General features: G+C 44.7%; 1 long non-coding RNA gene across 1 annotated transcript; it reads right to left on the bottom strand.

The window, feature by feature from the left end:
• Positions 1 to 4,910: 4,910 nt before the first annotated feature.
• On the bottom strand, positions 4,911 to 19,320 carry LOC102555078 (uncharacterized). Its single transcript, XR_015645966.1, has 2 exons — positions 19,253 to 19,320; positions 4,911 to 10,959 (listed from the first exon to the last, which is right to left on the bottom strand). It is a non-coding gene; the product is annotated as an uncharacterized LOC102555078 (long non-coding RNA).
• Between the last annotated feature and the right edge of the window lie 200 nt (positions 19,321 to 19,520).

The following is a 19,520-nucleotide window of genomic DNA, read 5'->3' as shown; positions in this document are numbered from 1 at the left end:
GAAGGTGCAGGGACACTGAAGGTTCTGCAACAATGGAGGTCCTTATAACAGTTGAGGAACTGCAACTGTGGATGACCTGTGCTAGTAGAGTTCCTGCAATTTGAAAGTCCTGAATCAGTGGAGGGACTGAGACACTGGAGGTCTTTTGACAATGCAGGTCCTTGTCACCGTGGAGGTGCTGTGATATAGGAGGTCTTACAACAGTAGAGGTCCTTGTAACAGTTGAAGTGCTGTGACAGTGGAAGTCCAGGGGCAGTACAATTCCTGTGCCAGTAGAGATCTTGCAGTTTGGAGGTAATGAGACTGTGGAGTTTCCTGACAGCTGCGGTACTACCACAGTGGAGGTCCTGTGACAAGGGAGGTCTTAGGATAGTGCAGTGACTGGGACAGTGAAAGTCCTGCTACTGTGGTTATCAAAGTGCATGCAAAGAAGCAGCAAGGGTGACAGTCAGACAAGAGCATGGCCAATATAATGAAGATATACATCCACCCAATATCATATTGCTTCACCAAGTAATTGAGTCTGAGACACATCTATACCTTCTCATGGAGCTAGTTGAAATTCTATAGCTTTACAAATTCATCTGAAGTCTTGCCACCTCGAGGAAGACAAGGTCAGGGAAATATTTAGGCAAATATTAGCAGACTCGATATACTGGGATGGGCACAGTGTAGTTCACGGAGACTTGAAATCGAGTGATATTTTGTTACACAAGAACGGAAAAGTCAAAATCATCAACTTTGGCCTTTCCTACCAAAGTTGAACCTGAGCAAATGATGAGCTGGCACTACGGTGTTCACAATTTTGATGCCTGTTATTACAGCCTAGGCAAATGTTGTAATGGTCCAAAGAACAATATTTGAGTTAAGGAGTAGGCTTATAATTCACTGTTGTAGGATTTGACTCAGTTGTTATAAAAAGGTGAGAAGATATGTTGTGGCCGGTGCGTATCCTGCCCACTGTTGGGTGTCCGAAGAGCTGGAGATCTGTGTAGCATCTTAATGGCAGTCAACCCCAGATATGGGCTGATAGTCATAGAAGTAGTGATGTACCCCTGGTCAATGAAGACTGGAATTGGTTCCCAAATCCTTGGAGGAACTGATCCCCCTCATGCCAGACACTGCTAATGTGGAAGCAATTGGATATTTTGGGTTTTGAGCCTAAGATATTATAGATACATCAAAGAAAATATTACCAGACCGTGGCATCCCATTGCATACTGTAAGGGCAGGCTCTCTATGGGCATTGCTGCAGATCCCAAGGTCAGCAAGTTTGTCCAGTTATGGCAAACATTCCCTACCCCTGGTGATGGCACTGATTTCCCTTTAGGACTAAAGAGAAGTAGAAGTGAGAACACCATAGACACATTGGTCTCCTCATCTTCCAAGGGTCTAATGTCTGCCTATAATAATGAGGCTAGTCAAAAGGAAGCAGAAGAGTCACTGGACTGCCCTTCTCTCCAGGACACTTCCGATGACAGCCACACTGGACAAAGCATACATGCATGACAGAGGTTTGCCCTGCATTTACTCAGCAAGCAGGCACACTTACAAGAGCAGCACCAATTAGAACATAAAGGACAACCTATTCTCCAGGTGTTTGTCAGCTGAGAGCAGGCCTTTCCCCAGCTGGGGCCTTCCCAGAGGACTTAAAGGATGGACCAAGAAGATGAGAAAATCCCTGAAGTTGTGTTGCTCCTTTCCATCAAGAAAGAAACCTTACTGAACTGAGAATAGGTCCCCTATTGAAGGAATCAGAGAAAGAACTGGAAGAGCTTGAAGGGGCTCGAGACCCCAAAAGTACAACAATGCCAAGCAACCAGAGCTTCCAGGGACTAAGCCACTACCTAAAGACTATACATGGACTGACCCTGGACTCTGACCCCATAGGTAGCAATGAATATCCTAGTAAGAGCACCAGTGGAAGGGGAAGCCCTGGGTCCTGCTAAGACTGAACCCACAGTGAACTAGTCTATGGGGGGAGGGCGGCAATGGGGGGAGGGTTGGGAGGGGAACACCCATAAGGAAGGGGAGGGGGGAGGGGGATGTTTGCCCGGAAACCGGGAAAGGGAATAACACTCGAAATGTATATAAGAAATACTCAAGTTAATAAAAAAAAAAAAAAAAGAAAGAAACCTTACATAAGGCAGAACTGTGTTCTCTCATAAATGAGGCACAGGGAGAGCATACCGAGAACAAGCAGAAGGCACAACCCAGGTACCTTTGTGCTTTACCCTTCCCACTTTGCTCTGTGGTCATTCTTCCTCTGGCTCTGTTTTCCATTTCCTCACAATTCTTACCTCCTTATACTCTCTAAGTACTTTACGGTTCTTCCTCCACCACAAGCCTTCTCCCTCTTGTGGATTTCTCCTTTTCCCAGCTGGGACTCAATACGACTTAATTGTACTCCACTCCACAGAGTTGTCTTGCTGATCCAATCCCTTCACCTGAACTGTATGACCCTCTAAGGACAACATCTTCAACAAGATGAGGGCTACAGAGCTATCAGATCAGGGAATCTTCCATAGGTTACTGGTCCTAGCACATGTGGCCATTAATCACAAGTGATACAGGACAAATTGTATGTTTTCAAAAGTAACATTACATTCCATTCATCCTCAAATCTAATAACTGGTAATGCCTTTGAAAAAGTGTAATTAGAGTTGCTGCAACAGTGCAGATCCTGTGAAGAGGTAGGTCCTGTAACAGTGGAGGCACTGAAATAGTGCAGGTTCTGTGACAGTGAAGGTCCTTTGAAAGTGGAGGCACTGCGATAGGGGAGGTCATTCTACCTACAGTGGAGATGCTGCACCATTGAAGGTTTGGCTACAGTGGAGGTCCTGTGACAACTGAGGTCCTGCAAAATTGTAATTGCTGATCCAGGAATATTCCTGTAAATGTAGAGATCCTGTGACAGTGAAGCTGCAGCATCATTAGAGGTCCTGCTTCAGTTGATGTCCTGAAACACTGTAGTTGCTTTGACCCTGGTAGTGCTACAACAGTGGAAATTCTGGGACAGTGGAGGTTATAGGCTAGTGGAGGGCCTACCAACAGTGCTTATCCTGTGCCAATGCTGGTCCTACAAAAGTGTAGTTGCTGAGTCATTGGAGGTCCTGTGACAGTGGAGGTCCTGCAGCAATGGAGGTCCTGTGACAGTGGAGATTCTTCAACATCTCAGGCTCTGGGACAGTGGAGCTGGTTGATGTATGGACAGTGGAGGTTCTGCAATAGTGGAGGTGTTTAGACAATGGAGGTCCTGTAATAGCATTTTCTCAGTTCTGGATTTCTACTCATCCCAGAGGGGACTCACTATGACTGATATGTAGCCCACTCTACAGAACTGTGTCCTGCTGATCCCATCCCTTAACCTGGATTCAACTTCTCCCAAAACACAACACCTCCGACCAGGTGAAGACTGGTGGACTAAGGGCTCATGGAATCTTCCAGGGGATATCAGTCCTAGAATATGTGGTCATCAATCACATGTGATGCAGAAAAAAATTCCTGTGTTTTCAAAAGTAATATCCCATTCCATTAAGACTCAAATCTAATAACCAGCAATGTCAACAAAATGTGAAAGTAGAATTGGTGCAACAGTGCAGATCCTGCTACGGTGTAGGTCCTGCAACACTGGAGGTACTGCAACAGTAGAAGTCCAGCAACATTTGAGATCCTGCAATAATGTAGGTCCCGAGACAGTGGAGATGAGGTTGGAACAGTGGAGGTGCTACAAGAATGGAGGCACTCTAAGAGTGGAGGTCCTGCACCCATGGAGGTCCTTCAAAAATGGAGGTACTTAAGACTGACGTTGTCTGCAATAGTGGACATCCTAGGACAGTGGAGGTGCTTCAACAGTGGAGGTTCTGTGTTAGTTAAGGTTCTGAGACAGTGGAGGATCATCAGCAATGGAGGTCCTGGGCCAATATAGGTCCTGCAAAACTCTACTAGCTATCCTGCAACTGTGGATATCTTTTAACAGTGGAGGTCATGCAACATTGGAGGTCCCTGAGACAGGAAATTGGTCCGATATTGGAGGTCCTGCAACAGTGTAGGTCCTGCGACAGTGAAGGAGTTGGGACAGTTAATGTGATTGGACAGTGGAAATCCAGTGTCATTTGAGGTCCTGTGACATTAGAGGTCCAACAGTTATAGTGTAGGTCCTGAGACAGTAGAGATGAGTCTGCGAGAGTGGAGGTCCTGCAAAAATAAGTGTGCTAAGACATGGGAGATCCTGCAACAGTGAATGTCCCGAGACACTGGAGTTTCTGAGACAGTGGATGTGCTTGACCAGTGGAGGTTCTCCGAGAGTGGAGGTCCAAAGCAATGGAGGTCCTGTGATTGCATAAGTGCTGAGAGAGTGGCGATCCTGTGACAGAGAAGGTCCTGTGACAGTGGTGGCCCTGAAACAGTGTATGTGATTCAACACTGGAGGTCCTGCAACAGTGAAGGTCCTGATACGGTGGATTTATCATGAAATTGAAGAACCAGCAACTGTGGACTTTCTATGCCAGTTGACATTCTGCAAAATTCTAGATGCTGAGAGAATGGATGTGCTGCAACAGTGGAGGTCCTACAATAGTGGAGGTCCTTCAAGAAGGGCAGTGCTAAGACACTGGAAATCTTGCTAAAGTGGATGTCTTTTAAGAGTTGAGTTGCTACAAGAGTGAAAGTCCTGCAAAAATGTACATTCTATGCCAGGGGAGGTCCTGCAATTTAGAGGTCCTGAGAAAGTGGAGTTGCCCTGAGAGTGGAGGTTCTACCACAGATTAGGTCCTGTGACAGTGGCTGTCAAAGTCCTTGTAATGGAGAAATAATAATGCCAGCCAGTAATGACCATGGCAGTGATGATGATGGGTGACAACCCCAACATCACGTGGTTTCTTCAAATAATTGAGACCAAAACAATATTATATCTTGTCTTGGAGCTTGTTGAAGTTCAACAGTTTTACAAATACATCCAAAAGTATGGCTACCTAAAGCAGGACAAGTCAGTAAAATATATTGCAAATATTAGCAGTGATGAACTACTGCCCTGGGCACACAATATTTCACAGGGACCTGAAACCAAATAGCATTTATCTTGGTTATTAATGGAAAAAAACAAAATCATCGAATTTCGCCTTAGTACCCGAGTTGAACCAGGGCAAATTCTGAAGCACCACTGTGGTGCTTACACTTCTGTTGCCCCGAACTCCTCTTTGTCAACGTTTATGATGGTCAACCATCATCATTATCTCTTAATCACAGTAAACCCCAGATATAGGCTGACAGTCACAAACCTCATAATGCAACCTCAATTCAAAGAATGGGAGGGTTTCCCAAATCCCTATGAGGAAATGGTATCTCAGGCCACACCCTACAACTGTGGAAGTAATGCAATATATTCAGTTCTAAGCCCAAGAAATAAAGATTCTTTAAATAAAAAAATTATTAACGGACAATGGTGTTCAATGGATTACTGAAAGGGCAGGCTATCCAGGTGCCTGGCTTCACAACCAGGCTCCCTCACTGAGTCCAGTTAGGGCTCCATTCCCTACCCTTAAAGATTATGCTGCTTTCCATCTAGGACTTCAGAGGAGTGGAAACCAACCCACCATTGGCACATTGAACTTGTCATTCCCCATGGCCTCGTTTATGCCTATGTCCATAACTCTAGTCATAGAAGATTCAGAAGAACCACTGGGACTGGCCTTTTCTTCAGGCCATTCCAGGTGACACCACACTGGACAAAACATACATGCCAGGGTGTCTTCTGCCTTCAGTCAACAAGCAGCCTCAGGGAGAACGAAAGCAGCAATGAAACCACAGAAGACAACCTATTATCCCTCTGGGCTTCAGGAGAGGGCAAGACTGTCCCAAGCAGGAGCATGCTCAGATGCTTTACAGGGTGGACCAAGAAATTAGGAATATCCAAATCAAGCAGTATTCCTGTGCTCAATCAAGCAAGAAAACTCTCCTTGGACAGCACAGTGTCTCTCCTGAGAAATAAAGGCTAGAGTACATCCAAAGAACAAGCAGCAGGCAGGCTCAGCGCAGGTACCTTTGTGATTGGTCCTACGCAGTTTGATGTGTGCTGGTTCCTCCTGTGTCTCTGGTTTCCATTTCTGCAAAATTGTTTCTGTTTTACCTATTCTAAGCATTGTATGATTCTTGCTCCACCATAAGCCTTCTTTCAGTTCTGGATTTCTACCCTTCCTAGCAGGAACTCAACACAACTCATGTGTACCCCACACTAGAGTTATCCTTCTGACCGCATGCCTTCACCTGGACTTTAGCATTCCCAAAAGACAACAGAACACCACAAAGTGAGGCTTCGAAGGCTATCGGCTCATTGAGTCTTCCAGGCGCTACTGATCTAGCACATCTGGACATTAATCATAAGAGCTGAAGAAGAAATTCTTAACTTTTCAGACGTAGCATCACACTCCATGAAGCCTCAACACTAACAACAAGCAATGCTTTCAAAAATGTGACAGTGGAGCTGGTGCCGTAGTGCAGATCCTCTGACAGTGTAGGTCCTGTAACAGTGGAGGCACTGAGATAGTGGAGTTACTTTCACATTGGAGGTCATGCAACATTGGAAGACCTGCACGAGTGGAAGTCATGATACAGTGGAGATTTGACTGATGTAGTGGAGGTCCTGAGACAAGGCACATGCTGCAAGAGTGGATGCCCTGCAACAGTGGAGTTCTTGGACAGTGGAGGCCCTGTGACAGTGAAGGTTCTACAACAGTGGCATTTCTGCGATAGTAGAGGTCTTTAGACAATGTAAGACCAGCAACAATGGAGATCCTGGGCCAGTAGAGGTCCTGCAAAAGTCTAGGTGGTGATAGAGTGGATGTCCTGAAACAGTGGAGGTCCATGACAGTGGAGGTCCTGCACCATTGGAGGTTCTGGAACATTGAGGTCCTGAGACAGTGCAGTTGCATAGACATTGGAGTTCCTGCAACAGTGTAGGTCCTGTGAGAGTGGAGGTGCTAAGAGAGTGAAGGTGATGGACAGTGTAACTATTGTGTTCCTATAATGATGGAGGTCCTGCAACAGTTGAGGTCTTGATACAGTGCAGTTCTTCTAACTTTGGAGGCCCTGCAACAGAACAGTTCCTGGGAAAGTGGAGGTTCTGGGACAGTAAAGGTGATAGGAAAAAGGAGGTGCTGCATCACTTGAGGTCCTGGGACATTTGAGGCCCTGCAATATTGGAGGTCCTTAGAAAAGTAGAGGTCCTGAATGAGTGCATTTGCACTGACAGTGGAGGTCCAGCAACAGTGGACTTTCTCTGCCAATAGAGGTCCTGCCAAAGTGTAGCTGTTGAGAAAGTGGATAATATCCTACAACGTTGGAGGACTGGCATTAGTGAATGCCCTAAGACACTGGAGATCCTGAAATAGTTGGTTTGCTTGGACAGTGAAGCTGCTACAAAAGTGGAGGTCCTGTATCAGTGGAGGGGTTTTGAAAAAATGGAGGTGCTGCTACACTATTGGTCCAGCAACAGTGAATATCATGAGACAACGCATTTTAAATGACAGTGGAGCTCCAGCAACAGTGGAATTTCTGTGCCAGTAAAGGTCCTGCAAATTCTAGAAGCTGAGAGGGTCCATGTCCTGCAACATTGGAGGTCCTGCAACAGTTGAGGTACTGCAACAGTGTACGTCCAGCTACAGTGGATATCCTGTCCTAGTAGAGGTCCTGCAAATTGGCCTTGCTGAGACAGTGGATTATCCTGTGAGAGTGGAGGTCCTATGACACTGGAGGGGATGGGACAGTGGCGGTCATGCCAAAATTGCGGTCCTTGTAATGGTTGAGTGGTTATGACAGTGGAAGTCTAGCAACAGTGGACATCTTGTGTCAGCAGAGGTCCTATAACATAAAGGTCCTAGGACAGTGGAGTTACTGAGACATAGGCGGTCCTGTGAGTATGGAAATTCTTTTAACAGTTGAGGTGCTGTGACACCGGAAGTACAGCAAATGTAGATATCCTCTGATAGGAGAGCTCCTGCAAATTGGAGTTGCTGAGAGAGGGGAGGTCCTGCAACAGTAGTGATCCTGAGACAGTAGAGATCCTGCAACAGTGGAGGGGCTGAGACACCGGAGGTCCTTTGACAGTGGACTTCTTTGTAATTGTAGAGGTGCTATGACAAGGGGGTTCTGCAATGGTAGGGGTCCTTGTTATAGCTGAGGTATTCCAACAGTGGAAGTTTAGGGACAGTAACTTCCAGTGCCCGTAAAGGTCTTGCAATTTGGAGGGTCTGAGACAGTGGAGTTGCCTGACCGCAGACGTCCTACTGCAATATTGGTCCGGTGAGAGTGGAGATCTTGGGATAGTGCAGGTGCTGGGACAGTGGAAGTTCTGCTACAGGGGTTATCAAAGTGCATGCAAAGAAGAAGCAATGGTGCCAGCCAAACATGACCATGGCAAATATAATGAAGATTTTCATCAACCCCAACATCATCTTGCTTCTCCAATTGAGTCTGAGACAAGTCTAATAACTTATCATGAAACTGGTTGAAATTTTACAGCTTTACAAATACATTTGAAAGTCTTTCCCCTTAGAGGAGTACAGGGTCAAGGAAATATTTGGGTAAATTTTAGCAGACTTAATCTACGGCTATGGACACTGTAAAAGTACACAGTGACCTGAAACCAGATTATATTCTGTTAGAGAAGAATGGAAAAGTCAAAATCATCAACTTTGGCCTTCAAGGCAAGTCAAACTTGGGCAAATGCTGAACTGGCAGCATGGTGCTTATCCTAATGGTGCACCTGATCTCTTCCTAGGAAAACATTAGGATGTTCCAAAAACAAAACAAAACAAAACAAAACAAAACAAAAAAAACAACCCCCCCAACATATGGACTTAGGAGTAGGGTTACATTTTGTCATACAAGTGCTGAGGAGACAGGTTGTGAGTGGTATGTATCCAGCCCACTGTGGGATGTCAGAAGAGGCAGCTTAGCCTCCTAATGACAGTGAATCACAGATATGGGCTAACAGTCACATAGGTGATGACACACCCATGCTCAATGAAGACTGTAAGTGGTTCCCAAATCCCTATGAGGAAATGATCCCTCTCATGCCAGATACTCCACTTGTGAAAGCAATGTAATATATTGGGTTTTGAGGCCAAGAGATTATAGATTCACTGTATCAGGGAAGGTACAACCAGAGCATGGCATCTTACTACTTAATGTAAGGGGAAGCTATTCACCGGCATGGCTGCATAACCCAGGCTCAGCAAGTTTGTCCAGTTAGGGCCCCATTCCCCACCCTTGCTGATGGCACTTATTTCCCTCTAGGACTAAAGAGGAATAGAAGTGAGTACACCGTAGACACATTGGTCTCATCTTCCAATGGTCGAGTGTCTGACTTTGATCATCACCTAGTCAAAGAGGCAGAGGCGCCTACCCTTCTTTTCAGGATACTCCCAATGCCACCCACACTGAATAAAGCATACATACATGCTAGAAGTGCCCTGTGTCTTCAATCAACAATCAACCACACTTAGAAGAGCAGTCGCAATGAGAACACAGAGGACAACCTACTTTCCTGCTGTTTCTCAGCTGAGAGGACTTTCCCCAGCTAGGGCCTTCCCAGAGGCTTTGAAAGAACGAACAAATTTCAATGGGGAAATTCACTGATGAAGTTGTGTTGCTGCTTTCTTTCAAGAAAGAAACTTTATATGGGGAGAAGAGAGTGTTCTCCCAGAAATGAGGCACAAGGCGATCGTCCAGAGAACATGCAGAAGGCACAACCCAGGTACATTTGTGCTTTGTCCATCCCAGTTTGCTCTGTGCTCATTCTTCCTCTGGCTCTGTTTTCCAGTTCCCCATAATTCTTACCTTCTTATATTCTCTAAATATTTTATGATTCTTCCTCTAACCCAAGCCTCCTCCCTCTTCTGGATTTCTTTTCTTCCCAGCAAGGACTCAATATGACTGCTGTGTATCCCACTCTAGAGCGTGGTCTTGCTGACTGCATCCCTTCACCTGAAGTTTATCACACTCTAAAAACACCAGTTTCCACAAGGTGAGGTGGAGAGTGCTATGACCTCAAGGAATCTTTCCATAAGTTACTGGTCCTAGCACAAGTGGCCATTAATCACAAGACGCACAGAACACATTCTTATGTTTACGAAAGTAACATCACATTCCATTCAGCCTCAAATCTAATAACCAGTAATGCCTTTGTAAACGTGCAATTAGAGTTGTTGCAACAGTGCAGATCCTGTGAAAAGGTAGGTCCTGCAACAGCGGAGGCACTGAAATTGTGCAGGTTCTGTGACAGTGAAGGTCCTTTGAAAGTGGAGGCACTGTGATAGGGGAGGTCATTCTACCTCTAGTGGAGGTGCTGCAAAATTGAAGGTTCGGCTACAGTGGAGGTCATGTGACAACTGAGGTCCAGCAATTGGAATTGCTGATACAGGAGTATTCCTGTAACTGTAGAGATCCTGTGACAGAGAAGTTGGAGCATCATTGGAGGTCCAGCTTCACTTGATGTCCTGAAACAGTGTAGTTGCTGTGACCATGGTAATGCTACAACAGTGGAAGTCCTGGGATAGAGCAGGTTATAAGACACTGGAGATCCTGCGACAGTTGTAGTGCTCCTACAGTGGAGGTCCTGTGACAGTGGAGGTCTGCAGCAATGGGGGATCTGCGACAGTGGAGTTGATGTATGGACAGTGGAGGCCCTGCCATAGTGGAGGTGTTTCCACAGTGAATGTCCTGCAATCATAGTGTTGTTTGGACTGTGCAGTTCCTTGGACAGAGGAGTTCTTGTGACATTGATGGTCCTATAACATTGGACGTTGTAAGACACTTGAGCTCCTGCACAGTAGAAATCCTGTGATAGTTGAGATGCTGAGAAACTTGAAGTCCTGTAACAGTGGAGTTGACACACAGACAGTGGACTTCCTGAGGTAGTGGTGGTGCTTAAACAGTGGATGTCCTGTGACAGAGGAGGTCCTGCAATATAGGAAGAACAACATATGCTGGCTGGACCACGCAGTGCTTCCAGTAAATAGACCACCAACCAAGGGGTGTACAGGGATGTGATATATATCTATATCTATATCTATATATCTATATATATCTATATCTATATCTCAGAGGATGGCATTATCTGAAACCAATAGGATGAAAATCCCTTGGTCCTGTGGAGATGTGATGCCCCAATATAGGAGGATGATGGAATGGTGGGTTTGGAAATGGTGGTGGGTTTAGGAGCACCATCATAGTGGCAAGATGGACTGATGAGATTGAAGATGTAGGAGTGGGAGTTTGTGGAGTGGCACCTGGAAAGTGGGCTATCATTTGAGATGTTAAAAAAAAGTGAAAATGATAAGGTTTACATTGTCTGACCAAAACCCAAGGGACACTACATAAGGAACACAAAAACCCACAGGTGCTCACCAACAATCAGATAAAATTTGGCCTTCGGTGGTCTACTCCAAAGAAACTATTCCAAGAATACTGTTTAATTTTTTCAAACACAGTTTAAAACTCTTAAGTGTGCTCTCAAATCTGCCCTAATTCACATAAATCAATCAAAACTGTTGGCTTTGTAAATAGTTCTCTCGTGTCCCAATGTTTATATGCTGGTCACACCAACAACACTATACTTGTCTACATGTGACTCAAACAATGTGGGATCCTTGTCCCAAGTGGGCCAGGCAGACCCTGAGCTCACCTTCAGGTTCTCACATACACATAAAAGCACACACACACACACACACACACACACACACACACACACACACACACATACACACACACACACAGAGAGAGAGAGAGAGAGAGAGAGAGAGAGAGAGAGAGAGAGAGTGTGTGCTTATCATCTATTTCTAAGGCATAATGTGTGCTCTTGGAGTTGGGCACTAGGACTTGCACATGTAAACAAGTGCTGTACACCTAGGAACATTTTCTGATCTGTATTTTCTCTTTTATATGCAGTTCCTTGGATATCTTCAAAAGCAAGTAGGGCATTGACATACCATGAATTCTTGAGCCTAAAGGTAAATTTTAATACAAAGCTCACATGTCACTCACAGATGACTCTAATAGGAAGTACATTAAGTTCAGTATCATTCAATCTGAAACCCTCAATGTGTATACACCATTCTCACTGCCCTCACGAAATCTCATGTTTGGACCACTCTTCCTAGCTGGAGATACCTGTTTATCTCCCAGAATAAAAGGAGGCTCCAGGCTCAAGTGGAACAGCAGATTCAAGGTGGGACTATTGGGTGACATTACAGTGAACACCAGGGACTTCCCCTGAGAGGCAGGAAGTGGTCCTTTCATTCCTGCTGGGGAAACAGTATCTAGATTGTCCTGCATGGGACAGAATCCTCTCATTCTAGCAGATATCCTGGGTGACAGAAGGAATGTAGGTAGATTATGAAATCAAACTACCACATTTCTTTCTGAGGCAGAGACATTTGAGACCCTTGGCCCAGGAGTTAACAGCTCCAGATAGCAAGGTGATGTCAGTGTGGGCCCTGTATTGACCTATGTATAGTTATTTATGTTAATCACCAAATATTTAAAATTTACAGCACTTAAGAGCAAAGTCTCCCAGGAGACTCAGCTAAAACTAATCAGTGAGTTTTTAAGGGCGGCAATGGGGGGAGGATGGGGAGGGGAGCACCCATAAAGAAGGGGAGGGGGAGGGATTAGGGGGATGTTGGCCCGGAAACCGGGAAAGGGAATAACCCTTGATATGTATATAAGAAATACTCAAGTTTAAAAAAAAAGAAAGAAAGAAAGAACACAAACAAGTAGGAAATTTAAATTCATGTGACTGCTAGAAGTAAAGCAAGATGCTCTTGGTAGATAAGGTGATAACCTTTGTGTAAGACCCCTAAAATCATACCAACTTAAGATATGAAGTGCTCAGCTAGGATGCTTAGTGCCATGAACCCAAGACAGAGCTTCTCTATGTCTCATCATCTCTGAAGCACAGTCCACAAACAGTTGCAACAAACCTTCTCTTTCTCCAAGTTCGAAGTTACCTTTACTCTTATTGTTTCCACAGTTAATTGAGCTCTCCTGGATACACAGGTTTGACTAACCTTCTCTGAACTTCTCCCAACCATGTACAGATGGACCTCCCTCTGCACATGAGGCCTGTTCCTCTCAGGCCTGCTGTTCTCCCTCCCAGATTAGAATTGGACACCTTTCAAACCTACATTCTTAAGTCATCTATCAACATTGGGTACATGATAGGCACAAGTTGACTTTGAGTGCAAAATGACACTTTCCTACCGGACAATGAATAGGGTCCAGGGGTTCCAAACATGAAAACTGGCCAGGTAAGGTCAGGTAAACCTCATACTGTCTTTATGTAGAGATAAAAATTGACACACCTTCCCAAAGCAGACTTGCTCAGCTGTCTCAGTCCACACAGCAGTCCTTTCTTGAGCTTCCTTACTTCCAGTGACTGATGAGAGTACATGAGAAGATGCTTGATTTCTACAAAGACCTGGGCCCCATGAACCACAGTAGCAGCAGCTTCTGATCAAAAGTTATACCAGGAACTGAAAATAGCTAATGTTCATGTGGTGATTTAAATATGCTCAGCCCAGGGAGTGGGGCTATTTAAAGATGTGCCCTCATTGGATAGGTGTAGCCTTGATGGAAGAAGTGTGTCACTGTAGATGTGACCCTTATGTTCCTTGTCCTAGCTGCATGAAAATCAGTTTTCTAGTAGCAACCTTCAGATGATGATGTAGAACTCCCAGCTCCTCCTGCAACATGTCTGCCTAGATGCTACCATGCCCCTACCTTGATGATAATGAACCAAACTGCTGAACTTGAAGGCAAACCCAAATAAATGTTCTTCTTATAAGAGTTGCTTTGGTCATGGTGTCTGTTAATAGCAGGAAAACTCTAAGTAAGTCACTTTCTACCACAGATTACTAAGTTAGTTGAGTGATGTCTTCACCTGAGGAGACATGGCCTCTTATTAAGGTGCTAATCTCCAAGCAATTTCAGGCTCTCTTCTGGTATAGGCATTGGCTATAATATTAATCTTCCCAGTGTCTTTTTCTTTCCCAACTCTACATTTTGTATTTCTTTTTGCCCCATTTGTTCTTTTTCATTGAAGACTTATAACCACAGTAAGACCGAGGCCATACTGGGCCCTCTTCAAATTTTCATCAAAGAAATTTGTTTATTACTTTTAAATTTAGCCTCAGATAAGTTTTTAGGATGTGGGCAGAAAGGAAGCCACATTTTTGTAAAAGCTTTGTAGGAATTATCCTAGACCAGTTACAAACATTTTTTCCTCCTGAATCCCCTTCTCCTGGGCTTCCACAGTCTGAATACCTCTTGGCACTCCTGACTCCCAAGTGCCTGCCAGTATAGCCCATTAAACTCTTCTTAGAGCACTGGAATTCTTACATATTTCCCAAAACAAGAAACAACCTGGCATCATGAGGTGTCACACAGCAAGAGTCCACTCCATTATGTCACCTTCTGCATTTGTTACCTTTGTATTTCTGTGACAGAAATGCCATGAGCACAGCAAACTATAAAACAAGTAGGACATTAGTGATTCTATTTCAGAGAACATGTGTTAGCAGAGGTTAAGTTCCATGACTACAGGGCATGGCGGAAGGAGGAGGAGGCTGAGGTATGACATCTAGAATCACAAGTACAAAGCAGAGAGTGCACAGGGAGTGGTGCAGAGCACTAAAACCTCAAAGCCCAGCCCCGCTGACATTCTTTCTCCAGCAAGGGCATACCTCCTGGATCTTCCCAAACAGAGTCACCAACTGGGAAAGGAGTACTCAAATGCCCGAGACAGTGGAGGATAGCTCATGCAAAATGTCATGGTGATTCAGGAATTCGAATCAGTAACAGAGAGAACCTTCACTCTGGGTCACTGTGTGCTGATGCAGAGCCAGCAAGCTGCTCTCCCTCCTCTTGCACATAAGATGTGGATTAAGTAAAAATGTAAACAAGCATCTCCATGGAAAATCAACAGCCCTGTTAATCTGGTCACACTTACAGTATAGGTCTAGAGGTATTGGACACTGAAATCGCAGAAGGAGCCAACACAAACTAAAACCCTTTAGTCTATAGGAATAAAAGTACCACAGAAGGCAAAAGGTGCAAGGACATGAAGCAAACACTCACTCACTCAGCAGATAAAATTACAGCTAATCCTAACCCACAGATCTACTTCTTAAACAGCGTACATTCTGCTGGTACCTATTCAACATGATCCTAAATGCTGCAGTCAGAACAAATGGTTTCTTACTTTGTGGAGTATGACTTAAAAACACTAAAGTCGTCTGAAGGAAGCGAATGGAATCTTCTCAGGGCTTAGGGAGGTCGGCTAAGGGAGTACAGAATAACAAAACAACACCACCCAATTTCCCCACCAGCAAGCAGAAACTGGTCTGCTGTCAGTTGCCAATTGCTGCAGGTTTAACAGAAGCCTCCACACTGGAAGGACTGAGGAAGTTGAGGTTAAAATACAATTACACTGAAAGGTCACTTTAGGAATGAGAAGGGTAGCAACTGGACAGTGCTCTCTCTCGCTCTCTCTCTCTCTCTCTCTCTCTCTCTCAGTGTGTGTGTGTGTGTGTGTGTGTGTGTGTGTGTGTGTGTGTGTGTGTTCCATGCACGTGTTTGTGTGTGAGTGTGGTTGGGTTGTTGTTGTTTGGTTAATTTGAGACAGAGTGTCACCACAAACTGAAGCTGTCCTAAAACTCACCCTGTAGATAAGGGAGGTTTGGACAGTAAAGAGACCTTCTCTCTCCTGAAAGGTGGAATTAATGATGTGTAGTACAAGCTATGAGTGAATGTAAATTTCAAATTCTGAAGGTTTTGTAAATCTCTTTTTGCTTGCCTTAACAATGCTGGTGCTTACAGCAATACATGGTACACTGAGGACAAAAAAGAATATACTGTGTGAGTTTGTGAGATGGATAGAAGTGAAAGGAACTAGCTGATTGAGTTTAGTTCCAGAGGCACTGTCAATATTCAAAAACAAATATAGTCAATTTTTATCATTTGTAAAAATCATTAAGGGCATCCAGTAAGAGATTAAACTATTTTTGGTGTTGTGATGCTACACAATCATAAGACTGATTCCTGTGGAACAGGCTGGTGGAGCAGACAGTAATCAACAGGACATCAGAAAACCTTCAGAGCAAGAACTAGAGAGATCGCTCAGGGTTTGAGAGCACTAGTTGCCTTTGCAGAGGACCTTCGCTTGTTTTCCAACAACTCTAAGTCAGCTCACAGCCATCTGCAACTCAACATCTAGAATATCTTACCCTCTTCCGGTTTTGTGGGCACATACTGCAGAGACAAGACAAGTCAGCCTCAGCAAGGCCTGGCCGGCTACTCACACACCCCATGGCTCTGAGCCCATCAGCACCAGACCTGAGGACTACCAGGGGTGCAAGCTTTACACTCTGGACTCTTTAACCTTTGGTCAGTTAATTGCCAGAGAAAGTAGCTGGGAAGCAGGGTTTACAGAGAAAACCATAGAAACAGTTCAGCCTTAAAAAACATAATCTGATCCCTTCGAAGCCAGGTGTGTGTGTGTGTGTGTGTGTGTGTGTGTGTGTGTGTGTGTGTAGGTGATCATAAGACATAGGTAGGCTTGGAAAATCAAGGAGAGGAAGGATTCATTGAGAAGCTGAGATGGTGGGGAATGAAGGGTGGATGTTGGAAGGAAGCTAGAGCATGGTGGGGTTTTATAAGCCAAAGAAGTGAAATTCGTATTTAATGCCCTTAAGACAACTGGTCCAGGTGCAGTGTTCCTGATGGTGGCTCAGTGTTCCAGCTGTGGATTCAGGGAACTCAGAACATCATACTGAAAATAATCTCTCAGACTACAGAGTCAAATTCTTGCTGGTGCTCCAGTCTCATCAGAGAAGAAATTAAGTCCCTCCTCCTATGGACCCTCTCATTCTTGTCATTCTCACCTGCAGGAGATTCAGTCCTTCCTTTGAGGGGGCTCATACGTGCAGGTGATTTAGACCCTCTTGAAGGGAATTCTATCTCCAGATTGGGATGCGGACCCTCCTGTTAGGGAATTTACTCTCTAAATCTTCTCACAGAGTATGGGTGACCACCTGGAGACAGCATTATCTGCACTTCTAAACTCTGATTGGTAAAGAGAATCCACAATATGAGTTTGAAAACCTCTGAGTTATATACTGAGTAATGAAAACCTACGAGTTATACACTGTTAATTTCTACATGTATTCTGAGTATGAAAATCTCTGTAATGTTTTGATGAAATTTACTTACTTCCTAGATTTCAAACAATAATAGAAGCTATAGTTAAAAGTTTAGTATGTGCTTGCTCAAAGTAATTTGAAAATATTTTTGATTTTTATTAAAGATGGTGTATGACATAGAAATTTTCCCAACTATTGTTTTGTTTACTGCTAAGATATAGAAATGCTTTATTTCTGCTGACAGAACTCATATTCATTGGTCTGGTATAACTCACTGTTCAATGCTAAACTTTAGCAGATTCCTTAGGGTCTCTGCCATTTATAATAGGATTCCATCTACAAGTTGCCTGTCTTGTTCTTCCTTTTTCATGGGATGCCTGTTGTGCAGTTTCTCCCCGTAAATGACAAAGTCATATCATGAGAACAATGCTGGATAGCAGTGCCAAAAAGACATGGGACACATTTACAAAGTCTGGTCCAATTAGAATGGGGCTCTGTGAGAAATTTCTGTCAGGTTTGCCCTGACCCTACGATTCTCTCTTGAGTGCCTTAGCTTGGACAAGATACCCCAATTCATATGGTGAAGGATGAAGTCCCTGACACTCAGCAGGTGACACTTAAAGACAGTGCCTTCAAGGTGATTGATTCAAGGAAGCCTGAAAGGTCGGCTCTGTTGTAATGTCTTTGGGGTCCTATGAAGGGAACCCTAGAGCCACGGACACTTAAAGGGTGCAGGGAGAAACCACAGAACACCAAGAGGAATCAGCTACCTACAAACTGAGGAGAACTGGAACCAACTCTTGGACCTAAGACTTCCAATCTCAAGCCCACAGAAACCTCTGCTCAGTTCTGCAGGCAGCCCAAAAATATTACAGTGTGCGTTCTTGGTGTGTCCTGGAGCCTGAAATTCACTGCTGTAAGCTCAGGTCGATCTTGGGGTAGATGGGACTAAGTATTAAGTCCTAAGATTTGTCTCTCGAGGTGAGATAAAGTGGTCCTGAGTTGGGTGCTAAGGTACAGTCCCAGGGTGAAGCTTCTGGATAGCTGGGTTGGGTCTTGAAACAGACAGAGCTGTGCGGTCCCCAGGGAACTTAACACTTGTTGCTGGAACAAAGGTTTCTTCTTTCAATGTCCACTTAGGCAAATTTGCAAAGATCAAAAATGCTGATTGTGGCTCTCACCACTTTCCCTTGGAGCATGCCCACAGAGTTCCTTGTTTTCTACTGGGAAGTCAAGCCTTCTCTTATAAGGAGCTGCTCATGCAGTCATCTTACGTCTCTGGTCAGGAAGAAAACCTGCTACAAACTCACCTTTAAGAGGCAGAACAGATCGTCTTCTCTCAGGTTAAGGTCACAGCATAGTCTTTAGATATTGGCTAGGACGGTGGGGCTTGAGCTCCCATTCCCTCAGCCTCTGTCATGTTTCCAGTATACCACAAGCCCTGGCTGGTCACATATCACTTTCCACAGAGACCTCTGTCTTCTAATCCCTCAGTCTCCCCTGTTGAACAGGAGCTTTCTGTCCCTGTAGCCCAGACATGGACTCTAATTTTAGGGTGGGGCTGAGTTTAGATCATGTAATGTTCAGACTCTCTGCTTGGCAGCCATTATCAGGCATAGTGTTTATATTTTTGTTCACTTTATCGGTCTATTTTTTCTACTGTGTGCTCTAAGAAGGGAACGCGTAGGGTTACATAATTCTTGGTGTTAGTAGCTGTACTCCCAAATCCTGCTCAGTATGGAGTCTGTGGATGTTCAGCATAGCAGAGGGAGGTGCCAAGTCAGGAGACCTTGATGTGCTGATGCAGCAAATGAGAGGTCAGAGAGGACCCAAGTGGCAGTTGGAGAAAGGAGCCATAAAGACAGTGGGGAGTAAACAGGTCAACTTCCCTAAGATTCCGAAAAGAAGCAGAATCTTGGCCTCCATCTCAAGGGAACTCAAGATAAGACTCACAAAACAGTGCTACCAAGCCAATCCCAATTCTCTTATTTTTCCCACATTCCTGAGAGAAGAGAGGGGCGGTTTCAAACTCCCTGGGCTCCCTTCATACTCACAGGTATTTGATGCTGAAACTGCCACAACCTCTGTTCCGAAAATCCCCACAGTAACGAATGAAAGGCGTGGCTAAATCCGAGAGGGGGGGGGCGGGTATCGTTCATTGGCCACTCACGCACATGCGCACTATGCCTACCCACAGAAATTTTCCAGTCTAGCTTACTGGTTCATTGAACACAGGATTTTGCACCTGTCCTCTCAAGAAATACAAGGTCGCCACAGTACTTGTGAAATACAAATCAATTTACTGTGGCATTGCGTACCCAT

Source organism: Rattus norvegicus, chromosome 1, assembly GCF_021556685.1.
Source record: "Rattus norvegicus strain SHRSP/BbbUtx chromosome 1, alternate assembly SHRSP_T2T, whole genome shotgun sequence".
NCBI classification, from domain to species: Eukaryota; Metazoa; Chordata; class Mammalia; order Rodentia; family Muridae; genus Rattus; species Rattus norvegicus.
The sequence above is the reverse complement of the archived record's forward strand: the minus strand, read 5'-3'. Positions and strand labels throughout refer to the sequence as shown.